Below are 18,082 nucleotides of genomic sequence, written 5' to 3'. Positions count from 1 at the left end.
TTAATAAATTATAATGGTTGTATTGTATATGTATGTTAATATATTATAATAGTTGTATTGAAAGTCGAGAACGCTCAAATTTCGAATTTAAACAATATTTTTGTTATATTTTTGTACGCCAAAATTTTCTCTCTTTATATAATATTTATTTCCTCCGAGAATAATAATCGTCGGAACATTCTTCTCCAAGGGTTGCGTTTCGCGGGAGAGAAAATTGTGGTTAATAAAGCATTTGACGTAAGTGGGAGGTACTCCCACTATTGCGAATGGGACTCTGCGTAGTGGGGTTGCGTTTTTCCCTATATATAGGCTACAGCTTAAATTCGACAGTGCAGTGTTCAGTGTTCGCATAAAATTGAGTATATTACACATAATTTGAATAGTTCGCATTAGATACTAAATCTCTGATTTTTGCTAGTAATTGTGATTCAACATTCAATACTAAGATTCMGAAATTTGTTACTAATTATAATTTTTCTTCATTTGTTATTGATTGTAAGTATCCCACTTTTTGTTACTAAGATCCGAAATTTGTTATTATCTTTAAGCTTTTGTTACCGAGATTAGATACTAAGATTCGAAATTTGTTATAAGTTAAGAATAAACTTCTTTTTCTATCTCTATTTTCGAATTTGTAATAGCTCCTGTGCAATCCCCCTTCTGGGACGTAACAGGAAGGCAAAAACTGGTGGCAGCGGTGGGATACGAACCCACGCCTCCGAAGAGACTGGTGGTATATTTTTTCAGTACGACAAAAATCGGCCAATGGTTACCTGCCACCGTATAGCACACAAAGACCTCCGGAAAAGCCTCGACCTTTCCAACCGGCAACCAATAACCATGTATAACAACAACAACAAGAATCGTCTTTTTCTTTGAGCCACATCGAAGTGACCAATTATCCTTATCAAGGACCATCATCCTTATACACACCATCCAATGTACTATCATTTTCCTTATCTTCTGAAAGTGACACAACTTCACATACTTCTTATCAACAACAAATACATTTTATTGTTCACCAAGCAGTTTACGTCCATCCTCCACTTACATACCCCAAAACAATTATGGTAATTCTCCTACATTTAATTCACGACCATCCTATGGCCCGGGTTCTTCAACTTTCCCTCCTTTCGAAAGTACAACTGGGTCCAGTCCCAACTATCAGAGTTCTACGAGTGCAAGATCCGGAACTTTTCCTTCCTCAACACCCTCAACAGCATACTCGTCGACCTATTTACCACCACAATATACTAGATTCCCATCGAGCAATCCAAGATATATATAGTTCAACAACATGATTCTTTTTAATAGACTTGAGCAATTCCAAGCGAATTACTTACTTTACCATGTCTATCTTCTAAGCTTTATTGTCTCGTAGCTAACACCAAATTCCTTTTTTTCGGAAATTGTCCTGTTTGGTCTAAGAGTTCGGCGCCCCTGTCGCAGGGTGCACCGTCTAAATCTATAAATACAACTACATTATCACACCTCAAATTCAAGGAATCCCTAGTTTCTACTAAATTTCCCGTTAACAATCCCAAGTTCGAATTATTTCTTTTCGGCGTGTATGGGGAGAATGAGCCATCGCATTCCGTTAAGTCACTGTTTCCCCAACGTCAGAGTCTTTGTCTTCTGTCATCATTGCAATTGTATCAAATGTTCTGCCAAGATGATTGTCCCCGTCGTCTGTCGTTGTGCGTCTGGTATAGAATTAGATTGAGCTATCTCCCGAATCATCCGCATACACAGGGAGCACGACTTTCGTCTTGATCGGATATCGTGAAAGGGCATCCGCGTTTGCATTAGCAGTTCCGGGTTTATACATGATTTTAAACGAATAGTCTTCTAATTTTAGGCTCCACTTAAAAAGTCTTGAAGAGGGGTCTTTGATTGATTTCAACCAAACTAATGACTTGTGATAGGTAACCAAAGTGAAATTTCTATAAATATGGCCTAAAATAATTCGTTGCGTAAACTATGGCCAAAAATTCCCTCTCAATTGTGGAGTAGTTTTTCTCTGCTTTGGTTAAAATTCGCGAGCAGTAAGAAACGGGTAGGTCCTTCTCTACAGGACCCTGACTCAAGACGGCGCCAATCGCATAACCGGATGCGTCCCTTGTTACGTTAAATGGCAAGGCAAATTTCGGGAACTGTAGTATAGGTTCCTTGCACAAGGCGTCACGGAGCGAGCAAAACGCGTTTTCTTGGGTATTTCCCCAACAAAATGAAGCATCCTTTTTTAACAGATCGGACAGAGATTTTGCAACTTTAGAAAAGGCAGGGATAAACCTTCTATAGTATCCTTTCAGACCCAAAAATTGTCGGACAGATTTAGCATTAATCGGACGAGAAAACTCCCTAACTGCTTCCAATTTCTTTGGGTCGGGTTTTACGCCATTTTCCCCAATGATATGTCCCAGATAAATTACTTCCCGACACAAAAATTCGCACTTATCGGGTTGCAATTTTAGGTTAGCTTTACGCAGACGTTGCGCGAGTTTACTAAATTTCGCCTCATGCTCGCCAAGTGATCTTGCGTAAAGGACAACATTATCCAGATATACAAACATTTCCTCGCCCTGCAAACCGGTCAAGACATGATCCATCAACCGTTGGAAGGTTGCTGGCGCGTTTTTCAGGCCAAATGGCATTCTGCAAAATTCGAAGTGACCGTACGGGGTCGAGAACGCTGTCTTGTCGCGGTAATCCGGGTGCATTTCAATTTGGTAAAATCCAGATTTCAGGTCGAAGGTCGAGAAATATTTTGCCGCGCCGAGTTGGTCCAAGATTTCCGTTATATTCGGTATAGGATACGCGTCCCCTACCGTTTTTTCGTTAAGTTTCCGATAGTCGATCACCATCCGCCATTTCGGATTTCCTTTGGAATCCGCCTTTTTAGGAACAATCCAAATCGGTGCATTATATGGCGAAAGAGACGGACGAATTATCTCGTCCTTTAATAATTCTGACGTCTGTTTCCTAACCTCTTCTTTATGAACCTGTAGGAATCTATACTGCTTAGTGTGTACTGGAATATTATCATCAGTAACTATTCTGTGTTTCAAAATGTCGGTGCTTCCCAAAGGTTCGTCAGGTAAATGAAAAATATCGGCGTTAGCAGCTATTAATTTCGAAACTGAATCTGCCTCTTCCGTATTCAGATGCTCAAGTCGGAGGAGGGATTTAACGGATTCTGCTCGAGAGGATACTACTTAGAATACTATTTAGACTTAATTCGCAAAATCAGAACAGCTCAGGGGATAGCAAGACGGAACCTGGTGGGTGCAAAAATAAAATCGAAATTTTATTACGATCGAAATGCTCGCGGTCAAAAACTTGAAGTTGGCGATAACATTTATCTGTTGAAACAGCCAACATCGAAATTAGGAAACCAATACACTGGCCCCCACCAGATTCTACAGATTCTGCCTAGAAATAACATCAAAATTAGTTATAAAAATAGAAGTAAAATTGTCCATCGGGACAAAGTAAAATTAACTAGAAATAAAAATTAGAACATTTTTTTTTTTTTTTGATAAACTATTACACATATATATATATATATGTATTCATGTAAATTTCCTTTCGTATAAAAAAAAATGTCATAAAATTTTTTGTAAAGACCAGATATGTCGAAACACGAAATGAAAGTCTTCTTTGTCAAATATAATGATCCAATTTATGTTAAACTTGGAAAATTGGATGTTATGATACGTTTAGCATCACAAGCCAATATTGCCCAGGTTTTATCCGAACTAAAAGAATATACAGATACCGACGGAATATGGGTACAGTGAGAGTGAAGTATGTGCTCTCGAGTGTAGAAAATGGCTGAGCTCTCCGCTACCCTTGGTCAGCGCGGATGTAAATACGGCCTATGCCTAGGCTTAGGAGTGTTTATCGCGAGATTTATTGGTGTATTGGGAACAACTCGCATCTGTGAAGGACACTGTCCAGAAGACCGACAAAACGGTACTTGCGAAGGAAGACCCGGTGGACATTGTTGTAGCGCTGTAGAGAAAATTTGGGATGCTGAGATTAGAGAATATGTTCCAGAATGGTCCTTTGGATGTTGCCACCGGATGAAGAGGGTTTCTTGTAATGCAAAAGGCTACCTTGTTCCACATCTAGAAGGAAAAATCATAATTTGTTGCAACAGACGGCTCTGTGTTACAAGGAGTTATTTCCAGAGTACAAGCCTCGTCCTACAGCAACACCAGATCCAATAGCTATTGTCTCTGGAACATCAATAATCATATTAGCTGCTTCGTTATCTGTATGCTTAATGATTATTTCCATAAGCAATAGTGATAATATATCATAGATATAGATATAGAAGAAAAGAAAGAGGTCCATGTTTAATATCTTCTCAAGGAACACTTAGAGATTTCATTGATCGGAGTAGTGCATCAGACTCTGGACTATCTCTTTTAGTACAAAGAACTATAGCTAACCAGTTGGCTTTATCTCTATGCGTTGGAATAGGTAGATACAGCGAAGTATGGCTAGCACAATGGAGAGGAGAAAAGTGGCAGTAAAAGTTTTTTTTTTTCTCTGGAAGAAGCATCATAGTGTCCTGAAACTGAAATCTACCAGACCGTTCTAATGAGACATGATAATATCTTAGGCTTCATTGCCGCTGATATCAAAGGAACAGGATCCTGGACTCAAATGTTATTAATTACGGATTACCATGAAAGAGGATCTATACATGATTATTTACAAACCACTGTACTTGACCATGCAAGTCTATTGGCTATTTTGTCTTTCCATTGCCTCTTGCGTTGCTCACTTGCATACAGAAATTTTTGGAACTCGTAGAAAACCAGCCATAGCTCATAGAGATATCAAAAACAGAAATATTTTAGTTAAAAGGAATGGTAAATGCGCAAATGCTGATTTTGGTTTAGCTGTACGTTTTATAAGAGTTAGCGGAGGAAACCAAACATCGTGAAGTCACCACGGAGCAGTTTGAAACGACAAGTAGTATGGCCAATACCGGTCAACCTACCAGAGCTACAAGCGGCCTACAAACCAGGGAATCATTTGGTGAACAATTGCGGTATCACACGGACAACAAAGCCCTTTGGAAGTTTCGCATTTTACGAAGCACTAGGAAATGGATTCCTACGCGCTTCTCTTAAAGGGAGGAGGTGTTACGTCCTAACGTTATTAAATTTGTTATATTATTAATACAAACGAAATTCGACATATGTGGTTTATAATTTATATTTTATATTTTATATCTTATATTTTATATTTTATTTTCTAATAACTTTAGGTTAGGATTAATGGTGTTTATCTAAATTTAGAATTTATTTGTCACTAAGACGTGAAAGTCTTTTGTAGAACGATACTAATAATATTCCTTTTGTGTTTCTCTGAAAGCTACTCTTCTTCTGTTAGTTTTTGCTTCTTGCGTATTTCTTAAAATCTTATTTTCGTTCAAATCCTTGTTGCGCACTATCGCAGGTAGCAACAGATCACGCGATCGACGTGTTTACGACCACGTACGCTAAAGGGCGTGAACAAAGTGTTCTCTTCTATTTWCTTATTTTAATCTCAAATTTCACATATATTAACAATAGCTATATTGAAAGTTGAGAACACTTCAATTTAGAATTAAGTCGTCGCTAAGACGAAACCACGTGATCGACGTGTTTTCTTCTATTTTCTTATTTCAATCTTGAATTTCTCATATATTAATATACGTATATTATATATAATTATTTATATATTATATATATATATATATATATAAATAATGTATATTAATAAATTATAATGGTTGTATTGTATATGTATGTTAATATATTATAATAGTTGTATTGAAAGTCAAGAACGCTCAAATTTCGAATTTAAACAATATTTTTGTTATATTTTTGTACGCCAAAATTTTCTCTCTTTATATAAWATTTATTTCCTCCGAGAATAATAATCGTCGGAACATTCTTCTCCAAGGGTTGCGTTTCGCGAGAGAGAAAATTGTGGTTAATAAAGCATTTGACATTTTGCGAATGGGACTCTGCGTAGTGGGGTTGCGTTTTTCCCTATATATAGGCTACAGCTTAAATTCGACAGTGCAATGTTCAGTGTTCGCATAAAATTGAGTATATTACACATAATTTGTATAGTTCGCATTAGATACTAAATCTCTGATTTTTGCTAGTAATTGTGATTTAACATTCAATACTAAGATTCMGAAATTTGTTACTAATTATAATTTTTCTTCATTTGTTATTAATTGTAAGTATCCCACTCTTTGTTACTAAGATCCGAAATTTGTTATTATTTTTAAGCTTTTGTTACCGAGATTAGATACTAAGATTCGAAATGTGTTATAAGTTAAGAATAAACTTCTTTTTTTATCTCTATTTTCGAATTTGTAATTGCTCCTGTGCAATCCCCCTTCTGGGACGTAACATAGGTAAAGAAAAATTTGTTCTTCTTCTGGTATATCTGTATGCAGTATATTTGCAATACTGTTAAGGACAATAATACCACAACAATATCGATTTCCCTTTTCATCAGTCTCGCATCCTGTCTTTTATAGGGAAAAAAAGGTTTTCTTTTTCATTGTCTAATAAAACAAAAACAAAGACGGAAAAAAAAGAAATAAAAATTGTTATCCTCGTATTTGAAATATAAAAAAAAAGAAAAAAAAAATGCCCACGCGTTCCATATTTTTCTTTTCGTTTGATTATTTTAAAGCTTTTTTTTTTGTAATTTTATTTTAGTTTAGTATACCTTTACCTCGTTTACTTTAATAACACGGCGAACTGAAAATGGTCTCTTAAAAAATGTCAAACCAACGATACGAATTGTACAACTTCGAAATCGATCGAGGGGGGTGTGGGATGAAGAGGGCTGGGGGGTAGAAAAAAGCCAACGAAATACTCTCGGTGGTGATCTCGATTCCTGTAAATATTGCTTTCTTTTTTTTTTATTTGTTATACAAGTGATCGTTGATAAAAAAAATAACAAATTGAGAAGAACTCGTATTTCTGGAAGAAATTAAAAACTATCATCGACCGTTCGTCGTTTGTTTGTTTGAAAAGTGGATCCGAAAACACTCGTATCCGAACATAATTTTTATAAAACTTTGTACTCAATTTTTATAGCAAAAAAAAAAAAAAAAGTACAAAAAGAGAAATGATGATGGTTCAACAATAATTGGTATTTCGCGTGCAAACATTTCCAATTCGAAATAATCGTATTTAATTTTTTGTAAAATTATACGACGAGATAGTGAACTTCTTTTCTCTTTTTTTTATTTTTTTTTTTTTTTAACCAATCGGGCAAAGATTTTTATTGTTAAATAATTATGATTTTGCTCGATTAGAAAATAATAATAAAATAATATAGATTTTGTATTTTATGATCTGTCATATTTATGTATTTTTACATTGTACAAAAATATATAGGTTAAAGTAAAAATAATATATTTCTATATTTTATCTATGTATCTTTTCTTTTGTGTGAGGATAGGATAATACGGGGATAATATATTTTCATATTTTATGTATGTATCTTTCTCAACGTGGATAAGGGTAACGCGAGAATAATATATTTTTTCCAAGGGCCGCGCGCGCATTTATATTTTTTGAAAGGCAACATCAATTCGATGCTTCAAAATAACAAATCTGTTTCAGTTAACCAAATTCATATTCACATTTTTTCCTTTTTTTGATTTTATCAAAATATACTATAAAAGCTCTTATTTTCTTTTTTTTTTTAAATATATAAATACATTCAAGTATATTTATTCTTATTCGCGTACGCGCATCTATTTTGATTTTTATTCGTGTTTTAATAAAAGAGAAAAACAAATAATAAATATAACACTCTATTGAGAAAGATATTTATACAAACAAACAAAAAAATTATATTATAAAATATACAAATATCATTGTAAAATAAATTGTCGAACGTAATTATTAATTGGCACAGTGTGCATACACCTGTCGTCACAACTAAGTAATTATAACAACAATAATCAAGAGGTTAATACTTGAAAGCATCCTTGAACACGTTTCATTCTCTCTCTCTCTCTCTCTCTCTCTTTATCCATCCATGTTGACCATTAACCATTCTAGTTGAATTTAACCGCAAAATGTAATATACTCGGTGAAGCATTTAAAACAGTTTCACCTAAATAACATAATTACTATTGGTGATAAAAGAAAATAAGAATAACTCGTCTCAAATGAAATTAACCACGATCTCATTAATAGTTTTTTTTTTGTTTAATTATTTTGTATATATAAATAACAGCATAATGAGGAGCACGATAATCAACTGCATTTTTGTTAAATGTACCTTTTCACATAAACAAAATAATACTTAAACACTTGTATAATATATGATTATGTCGGTTCATTGAATTTTGATATTGTTTGAAATGCAACACCCGGTATATACCATATTCCACTTTTGCGAACGTATGAACGGGTAAGAAGAATGAACGTGTGTGCTAACGAAATTGTACAAAAGATTTCAAATGGAATGAATTAGTGTGGGGTAGTCAGTAAGATATGGTAACAACCATAGTCGTCAGACATTTTAAACGGAAGTTAGATTTCCTATGCAGTCGGAGATCTAACTTCACAGTTAAATCTTTTCTAACGGGTTTTCTGGAATTTCCGGTTTCGGACAATAAACTTTGCTTTCTTCCGACGCATTCAGAAAATGGAAGAAACAAACAACGTTCATGCCATTCGATAAAATGCAAATGACATCGGCTGGGAACCTGGGCTGTACAATAGGGACACTTTTGTTAGCAAGAACTAATACGAATATTCCCTCGACGTTATTCCATTGCACATACACATACACATCATACGTATATATGGATTGGAATCGTTTCTACATACTAACAATGAACTTACTCGTCGATCGAGAGTACTCGAAATCAATACGAAAATGTACCAACCAGGTGTTCTGTATTTTTTCTTTCTTTTTTTTCTTTTTTTCTTTTGCTAATGATAAAAGTGTGTAATATTAGTATTGGGAAATATTATACATTTTAATCGATTAGATTTATACAAACTATACTCTCAGTATTTTTATTCGAAGTATTTTTTTTTTTCGTAATATAAGTAAAAATAAAAATATACTAAACCATGTGTGTTTAGTTAATTTTAACAAATATTTTATCGAAACGAAATTTTTGTTAAATCGTTTAATCGTTGAACGCACTTTTGTTTATGAGAGAAGATACCTAAAAGAAAGTGAAATATAATATATATAACTGCCAAATATATAAAACTGCATTATTAACGAATCAAAATAAGTAACCAACTCGTAAACACACAAAAGTTAACTTCTTTATTATCTAGTTCGATAATTAAATAGAAAATAAACTTATTTTTTCGTTTTCGTCAAAAATAAATCAAAAAGAAAAGTAAGAAAAAGAAAATATATAATAATTAAATATAAAGATAGATAGATATATATATAGTTGTAAAATAGAAATAGATTTTCAAAAGAGCACTTAAACTATTTTGAGAGAGAAAAAGCTTTGAGAAAAATAATAATACAAAAGGACAACAAAAATTTCTTTTTCATTCTCCTTCTTCTTCTTGGACGTATTTCTCAATAGTATCTTTCTAACCATCCCTTCTCATTCGTCAGAGTTTTACGAGACCTTTCAGCGGGTTTGAACCCATCAACGAGCACGTTCTTCGTAATATTGGAAAGCATCGTGCATGACCGCTGCTGAACGATCTCACACACACACACCCACACACACAAACCTTTCCCCTTTTCTTTGTATTTGTTCTACGTGCTTTTACTTTTTTTTTTTTTTTTTTTTTTTAAATGTCTCTATGTATTACTATGTGTCTATACTTATTTACGTCATATACTTTGGCATATTAATTGAGGTTGCAATTTACGTAATAAAAGAAGCTTTCAACGTTAGCTCCAGGCGTGCTGCTTTTAGCTAACCAAACCATCATCGAAAGCCAACGAACAAAGGGTTCCGTGTAATACAGAGGATAGAAGAGGGAAAGGGGGGGGTCTTCTTGCTTACATCATACTAATTAATTGCTCATACTTCGTCAAGCTGAAATAACGACGTTCGAACGGATATTTTATCAAACATTCGTCATTTTCTTTTACCATCGAATACAATTTCTTTGTTTTTCTCTCTCTCACTCTTTAAATAGGATCATATAAAATTTACTATTATTATTTTTATTATTATTATTAAAAATAAAAAAGAGAGTAACTTGAACTTTATTATTTTTTTCTTTTTTTTTAAAGGAATCAAGAGAAATTTACGATTAGAAAAAAAAACTTGGACTGTGCCAAGGATTTGTTCTTCTTTTTTTAGTTATTTTTTTTCTATTTTTTGTTTTCTTTAAAAAAGAAATCAAAAGATTAAAGATTAAAAGAATGAAGGGGACACTCTTAGCGAGTGTCCTTTAATTATCAGGATAAAAATGTGAATGGGTGATGGTGGGGAGAGGAGTAGGGGGTGAAGGGGGTTAATCTTAATCTAGAAATTCTCGTTCACCCCCTACCGTCGAGATTTAATCGGTAAAATCCACTTCGATATTCGAATTCACTCTTTTTTTTTCCTTTACTCGATTTTGTTTCTTACTTTCGATCGAATTCTATCCAATAAAACATTTGAAAACACAAACACACACACACACACACGTTTATGTATTAGAACGAATTAGTATATCTCTCAATGGGAAAATGATGGTACTAATTACAACCGAAATTGAATGAAATCATTCTTATTATATAGGTTGGTAGATAGAATTTGGAATAATTCGCGTTAGAGTTGACAAACTAATTGCAAACTAACAAAATTTGAATTCTAATCGTAGTTAATCATCGTACACGTTTCAATTTTCTAACAGAGTTCAAATTAATATCAAACTCTATAATATATGGTAATAAATTTTATCTAAAAAGAAAAAAAAAAAGAAATTGCTAATATTTTTCATTTTTTAATTAATAATATTATCATCTATTACGATAAAAAAAAAAAAAACAATGTTATCAAAATGTAATTGGTCTTGTTAGTATGTAGTAGTAATAGTAGAATGATAGACTAGAAAATAAGAGGAGCGGAACGGTGTGGGGGGGGGAAAGGGGAGGGAAAACAAATTACCGAATGTCCGTTCATTTTATTTTTCTTTCGTTTCGATAGTTGGATAGTCGTTTGTTTTTTGTTTTTCATTTCTTTTTTTTTTTTTTTTTTTTAAAACTTCCCGGACAATATAAATACCCACACCGCTCGCTCTCTCGCGAAATTTTGTCTACGTGAGTGGTATTAAAACCACGGCGGGACAATTATCTCACGAAGTAATTGCGAATTAGTAAAGCGTCACCGGACGAAGAATTAAAGCTGCCCGATTAAAATAACCGTCGTTTCGAGATTCACATACCGATTAATTGATATATCGCGAAAAGGTGAATGCAACAATAACAACAACAATAACAATAAAATATTATAATTAAAAAATAAAACACAAACAAATTATACGAAATAATATTGAGAAATACATAAAAGAGAGAGAGAGAGAGAGAGAGAGAGAGAGAAGAAAAAAAATATTCGAGATTAAAATTCATTTGATCTCTCATCGTTTTCTATTTTTGTTTTTTTTTTTTTTTATTTTATTTTCTCGAATGATAATAAATAAAATTCAAATCAACGATTTTTTTGACAATATTAATTCGCGAGATAATTATTACGTTTTAATTCTTGATTACTCGCCAGGGAGGAAATTTCGTTAATTAAAAATATTATTTTTCACACACACACAAAAATGTTAATATAAATAATTATTATTAAATATTATTATTATTAAGGGCATAAAAGATAATAACGAATTGTAAGTAAATGTAAGATTGGACGATAAGACGATGCCAGATCGTTTACCGTATACGTCATGAAGTAGAAAACTAAAGGAAAAAAAGGAAAAAAAGAAATGAAAAAAAAAAAGACAAGAATGGACGATAAAGAAACGTAGAGATTTTTAATCGCGGTAAAACTTGTAGAAAAGAATCCGATGAAAAGTTTGAAATAGCTGGATCTCTAAACTATTCCGTCGCATTAATCTCGAAAGTTTCGAAAGAGAAATAAAAAGTGAGAGAAAGGAAGAGAGAGAGAGTGAGAGAGAGAGGGACGACTGGTCTACAATTTCGATGCAGAGTGAAATGAAAGGAGAGAAAAGAGAAAAGAAAACGAACAAGTGGGCGTGAAAGACCCACCACTACGATAGTTCGAAGCTTAGGTTACTGCATTTTTCCTTCTTCCTTCTAGACCTTTTTCTATTTTTTTTTTTTTTACCTTGGACGATGAAAAACGATAGGAAGGAAAAGTTGTCAAGTTTTTTCTAAAAGAAAAAAAAGAGTGCTGTACGTAATTTTGCTTGGAAACCCCCTCTATTACGTGTATCTGATCGATGAGAATATAATATTACGTAATCTTTTCGAGGTTTTTCAAAAAAAAAAAAGAACAAACTTTTCCATCGAACTTTCTTCCTATTTTACATTTTACCTTATTTTTCTTTTTCTTTTTTTATTATTATTGTTATCATATTTTATTCTTCTTTATTTTCATAAAAATATAAACTTTTTTTTGTGTCTAAGGGTGGAGGGTATATTTTGATAATCTGTTTGAACAAAATTGAGAAAATGAATAATGATAGTAGTTTGAAAACACTTGACTCACGACACTTTCATATAACAAGTAGTTCAATTTATTCATATTTTATATAATTAATAAATATAATAAGTAGTGTTGTGTGTATTTTTAGTAATAGTTGTGTAGAAATTATTTTCGAATAAAATAATGTTCTCTTGTGTCTCAGTAAGAATAATAATACAAGAAACGCGAATTCACGAAAAGAATGACATTAAAAATCAATCGTTTATACGAGTTATCAAAAATCCATCTTGATAAGCAAATAGTAAGACGAGATAAGATATCGTTTATCTTGAACCAAAAGAAAAAAGAAGAAGAAGAAATGACAACAACAAATAATACTTTAATGCGGATTAAGGATCAGCGATAAAATGATTTTTATATGGAAAATTTTTTATGAAAAAATTTGACCAATAAAACGATAAAAAAAGGAATAAAAATTTAGCGAAGAAAAAGAGAAAAATGTACAAAATCATTTTCAATATACGGGATAAGTGAGCAGATATAGAAAATCTTCTCGATCTTTCGTCTCGCGTACGAGAAAAGATAATAAATGTTTCTCAAAGAACTAAGTCATTTATTTGAAACGACTCGTTTTCCATAACGGGGAACATAGCAGAGTTTACGAGGGGAACCTGAATTCCGTTAGTACCTAAGTTGCTTGGAAATGCATTTTTAATGCAAGCTCAGCTCCGGTTCGTTCCTTGGCTTTTGCATTCAAATCGATTCGATGGAAGTGTTACAAATATGCAACCAACACTGACAACAGTGTTTTACATTAAGTCGAAGTACCAATATTAGTTTGAAATAAAAGGGATACACGAACAAAACAAAAAAAAGTAAATCAACAAATAATCCAAACACAAACGTATTTTTTATTAAATTTATTTATTAACAGAGAAAAAAGACTTCGAAATTACTTTCAAAGGATTTATTGGAAAGGATCGAATGTAATGTCGAACGCAACAAAAAATGATGCAATTAAATAATAATAATCGATCGCAAATCAATTTTTGATTGCACAAAAATTCAAATAATTGTCACACATTGATATATAATATGATATAATATACAGGAGAAAATAGGACAGAAATGAACCAACCAATTAAATAATAATCATGAAAATAACGAGTGGTAAATCATTTTAAATAATAGACAAGGACTAGCAGGAAATTATTAGATTTCAAACTGAAAATGGCAATGCTTTAAACCGCAAATATGAACTCGTTTGGAAACACCTTTGCTCGTATAACCCACCGAATTACCGAAGATGAAAACGTGCGGTTGGAAAATGAAAAGTGCATTTTCTCATTGACCTTATACAACTATTTAGCAATTCTTTTTTWCCTTTTTTTTTTTTTTTTTCTTTTTTCATGGAGATAATATAATATTTTTTTGCAAGAACATCTAAATATTGCTTCTCGTGACGAAAAAAGAAAAAAAAGAAAATAAAAGCGTCGGTGCATTTTATGATTGCATACATGCGCATGCATATACATAAATGCATAGCAATAAATTTCATTCATATCTCTCGTCGTTGTCGACGTGCAATAAAAAATAACAATTGAGATATTTAGTTTAACGCACAGAATCATATCCGTATAAATAACATAATTATTACGATAATAATAATAATAAATAAGAATTATAAGATATCATCTTATTTATTAATAAATTTATTCATTTCAATTACAAATTGTCAATTCTGGTCACAGAATGCTTAATGATCAATTGCTTCATTTATTAATACAAATATATTATTATTTATATATAAAATATAGAAATGAAACGAAGCTGAACAATTCGTGTCAATTTTTTATTATTATCGTATTTGAACAAATGGGAAAAAGATATAATATTATAGTTTGCTATTGTGTAACTTCACGAAATGTGGTGAAATGTGTTAGAAAGAGAGAAAGAGAGAGAGAGAGAGAGAGAAGAAGTAAAATAAAAGATAGGTAGGCTTGAAACGAAGCTACCTGTTGAGCTAGTTCGTTCACAAGCAAGCAGGCCTCTGAAGAGGCCGAGTCACTCAAAGTCAACCTTTAAGCGTCAAGAAAATATCGTAGAAAAAGCGATATTTTTCTCTATGTAAGACTAACTTTTTCCTCCCCCCCCCGCCCCACCCACCATCTTTCTAGGATATTGGAAAAAGAATTCCCAATTTCGTGAAAAGAGTTGTTAGATTTGTATCGAATCGATTCTTTGGAACGTTACACGTTTTTTTCGTCTTTAACTTGTTCCACCTATTTCTAAACTTGTTTTTTTATTCGTTTAAAAAATTTCTTAACTATCATACAAAAGAGAATACTAAACACGAATTTAATGATTTTATTTTTTTATAATATAAATATGATATTATTTCAAATAATTGTCACATATAATTATCATTTCGTATATGGGAACGTATAAAAATATTTTACAATTGAAAAAAGCGTGGTGCGAATGATAAAAAGAAAAAAAAAAAATTAACGCGTGTTAAAAATTGTGTTGACAATCAATACGGCTTATATATTATCACGAAACTCGTAAAAATTTAAATATAAGAATGTATGACTCAAGAGTTTCATCATAGAGGGATTAAAGATACATTTCTATAAGTAAGATAAAAATGATCGGTCATATTCGATTTGAGGATACTTCAAAGATAAAGTCAAGAAGTAATTTTTTGACGATAAGAATCGTGTTATTATGATACTTGTGAAAATTATAGGATTAATGTGGTATTAGTAGTAGTAGTTCATTAATAATTAATCTAAATTATAATATTTAAAAACATAATTTATATATCTATATATATTATTTTCGCGTTTGTGTTTTTCAAAAAATGTTTTATAAAAGATTTCGCTTGTTTATATCGATTTTATCCGATCGATAAGTAAGAAGAACAAAGTAAAAGAGTAGCAATTGAGAGCTGATTGATCCCGTTAGTTGTTATTGTTGTTGTTACGTAGTTATAGATAATACCTTTGATCTGAAGCATCGAACTGTGAGACTTCGTTAAAATAGACGTTACCTTGTCAAAGATTATATGTGCTTGGCAACAACAGCTGAAAGGTACTCGTGTTCTTTTTTTTTTTTTTTYTTTTTTTTTTTCTTTTTCCCCCTCGTTATATTGGAAAGAAACTTGATTCTTAGTATCGTTAATCTTTCAATACTTGTCATGTAACTTTCGAGTCATACTGTGTCATAAATGTTTTTTTTTCTTTTTTTTTGGTTTTTATCTTTTTAATATAAAAGTAATTGCTAACGTATATAGTTGAAGATTGATAATCTAATATTTATGGAAGTTATTATATTGGGTAGACAACTAAGTGATCCTTCCTCTTTAAAAAATAGAAATGAAAAATAGAAAGATTCGCGTAGGAGATATTTCGTTTAGGTAAACGAAACTATAAAACTAATTAAAAAAGAATGAAATACATTGAGAAAATAAATATTGTTCTTTAAATTCTTAACTGATATTAAAATATGCCGATAAGAAAAAATTCTATTGATTAAAAATATTATTAACTTAATATAAAGACATGCGCAACGTTCGGAAAAGTCATATAAACAACAACTTTTAATAAAAGTATTTTCACAGGGAACAATGATCCATTTCAACGGTGTATTTCGAAGAGGACGGAGCTCCGAACATATATTCCGAGTTTTTTAACAACAATAGACATTTCTATCGATTAATTAACAATTATTTTAATATTTTAATTAACTCTTCTTTTATATTTAGATTGTTTAGTAGTATATACATTTTTTTGCATACATATTAAATAACTATTAATATACTTTGAACATTAAATAATTAATAATTTGAGCCCACCTACTCGAAGTCATCATTACGCAGGAACATTAAAACAAATATACTCTTTCCAAAATTCTTTAGACTTACTTGCAAAATATTCAATAGAATTTCAATAGATTTTTCAATCCAATAGTTCGTATATTTAATATAGGATAATCTAATCTCATATTATTTATTATAATATAATATTAAATTTATTATATAGTATAATTGTGCATTATATTTTTATGTGTATCATATAATTAAAAAATTGAAAAAATAATAGATTCGTTATGTAGAAAGAAAATACAAAAAAAGGAACGAAAACGAATGTGGAAAGAACATGCTTTAAATACGGTTACACGTGAGAGGATAATATTATGTTCGGGAAAAAAAACGAAAATTTTGTCATAAAAATAAAAATCTATCTCTCTCTCTTTCTTTCACTCACGCATTCGTACAATTTTCACTTCGTATTACGATTCATGGTCAAAAAAAAAAAAAGAAAGAAAACCCGAGGAAAGAATAGAATATTCATTTCGTTTTAACCGATTTCGTTTTTTCCCTTGGAAATCATCTCACAGCCTCTTTGCTACGACGAAAAGAAAAAGAAAAAAAAATTTCCACGGAAATATTTCAATAGGAAATTTTTTGACCTGAATATGCTGCTTCTTTCATCCTTGTCTCTCTATCTTCAATAATTAATTAAATAATTAAAAAGAAAAGAAAGAACAAAAAAAAAGAAATAGGAACAATAGAATTTTTTTTTCTAATTAATTAAACTCAAATTATTTAATATTTATTACGCGGTAATTACTTGCGTGTAAATGAAAGAGGGGTAAAAGAAAATGGAAAAAAGTAATAATAATACTAATAATAATAATAATAATAATTGGAATAAATAAATCGACAGGATTCTATTTGATTCGATTCGTATGATTAATTCGCATGACATGAGCCACCTCGTTGCTTAATTTATCACAATTGACATACCATAATCGTAACACGCGTACGCATATGTCACCAATGAGAGATAAATATATATATATATATATATGTAGTAGTAATTCGTGAAAACGTTTCGCGGAATTTTATCGGTGACAATGACAGTGCAATTAGAGTGCGATTGGTTCGTTGATAAAAAAGAATACCAGGTTCGGGGGTTTACTCGTGTTGAATTAAAACCTTGGGATAATAATCATCGACTTATTTGATCGTACGACATGCTGTACCAACCAAATTTTCTGGATTCCAATAAAAACAATTATATAAATTATTTATTACTTGTCAAAATAATACGATTGTTGTTTGTTGTTGAATTTTGAAAACGTTGATTTCGTGTTATTACAGAAAAAAAACAAATAGAAGTAACTTAAAATAAATATGTGATTAGATATTAAATTATTATATAAAAATTTAATTGAAATCAAACAAAATTCGTTTATAAAAATAATCAATAACCGAATGTGAAAGAAAAGTATGTGTAATTTCGTTATCAACATAACAAGCCCGTTATATTTGCACAATGTCCAACATTCAAATTTGAGTATTAAATAAAAAATGTGTTTTCACCTGCTGTTGAGGAGAAGATAGGAATACGTTTAAGTAACACATGTTTAATATTTCATGAC

At 31.4% G+C, this 18,082-nt stretch overlaps 1 protein-coding gene and 1 pseudogene across 1 annotated transcript in view; both read left to right on the top strand.

Annotated features, from left to right (window-relative positions):
* Window positions 1–18,082, top strand: part of LOC106793347 — an 82,830-nt gene that overhangs the window by 51,512 nt on the left and 13,236 nt on the right. The gene's annotated exons all lie outside the window — the stretch shown is intronic.
* LOC106793348 lies at window positions 3,643–5,216 on the top strand (annotated as a pseudogene).

Source organism: Polistes canadensis, unplaced genomic scaffold (genome assembly GCF_001313835.1).
Source record: "Polistes canadensis isolate GaletaPanama2010 unplaced genomic scaffold, ASM131383v1 scaffold_13, whole genome shotgun sequence".
NCBI lineage: Eukaryota > Metazoa > Arthropoda > Insecta > Hymenoptera > Vespidae > Polistes > Polistes canadensis.
Note: the sequence above shows the minus strand (reverse complement) of the source record. Positions and strands in the feature narration are given on the sequence as shown.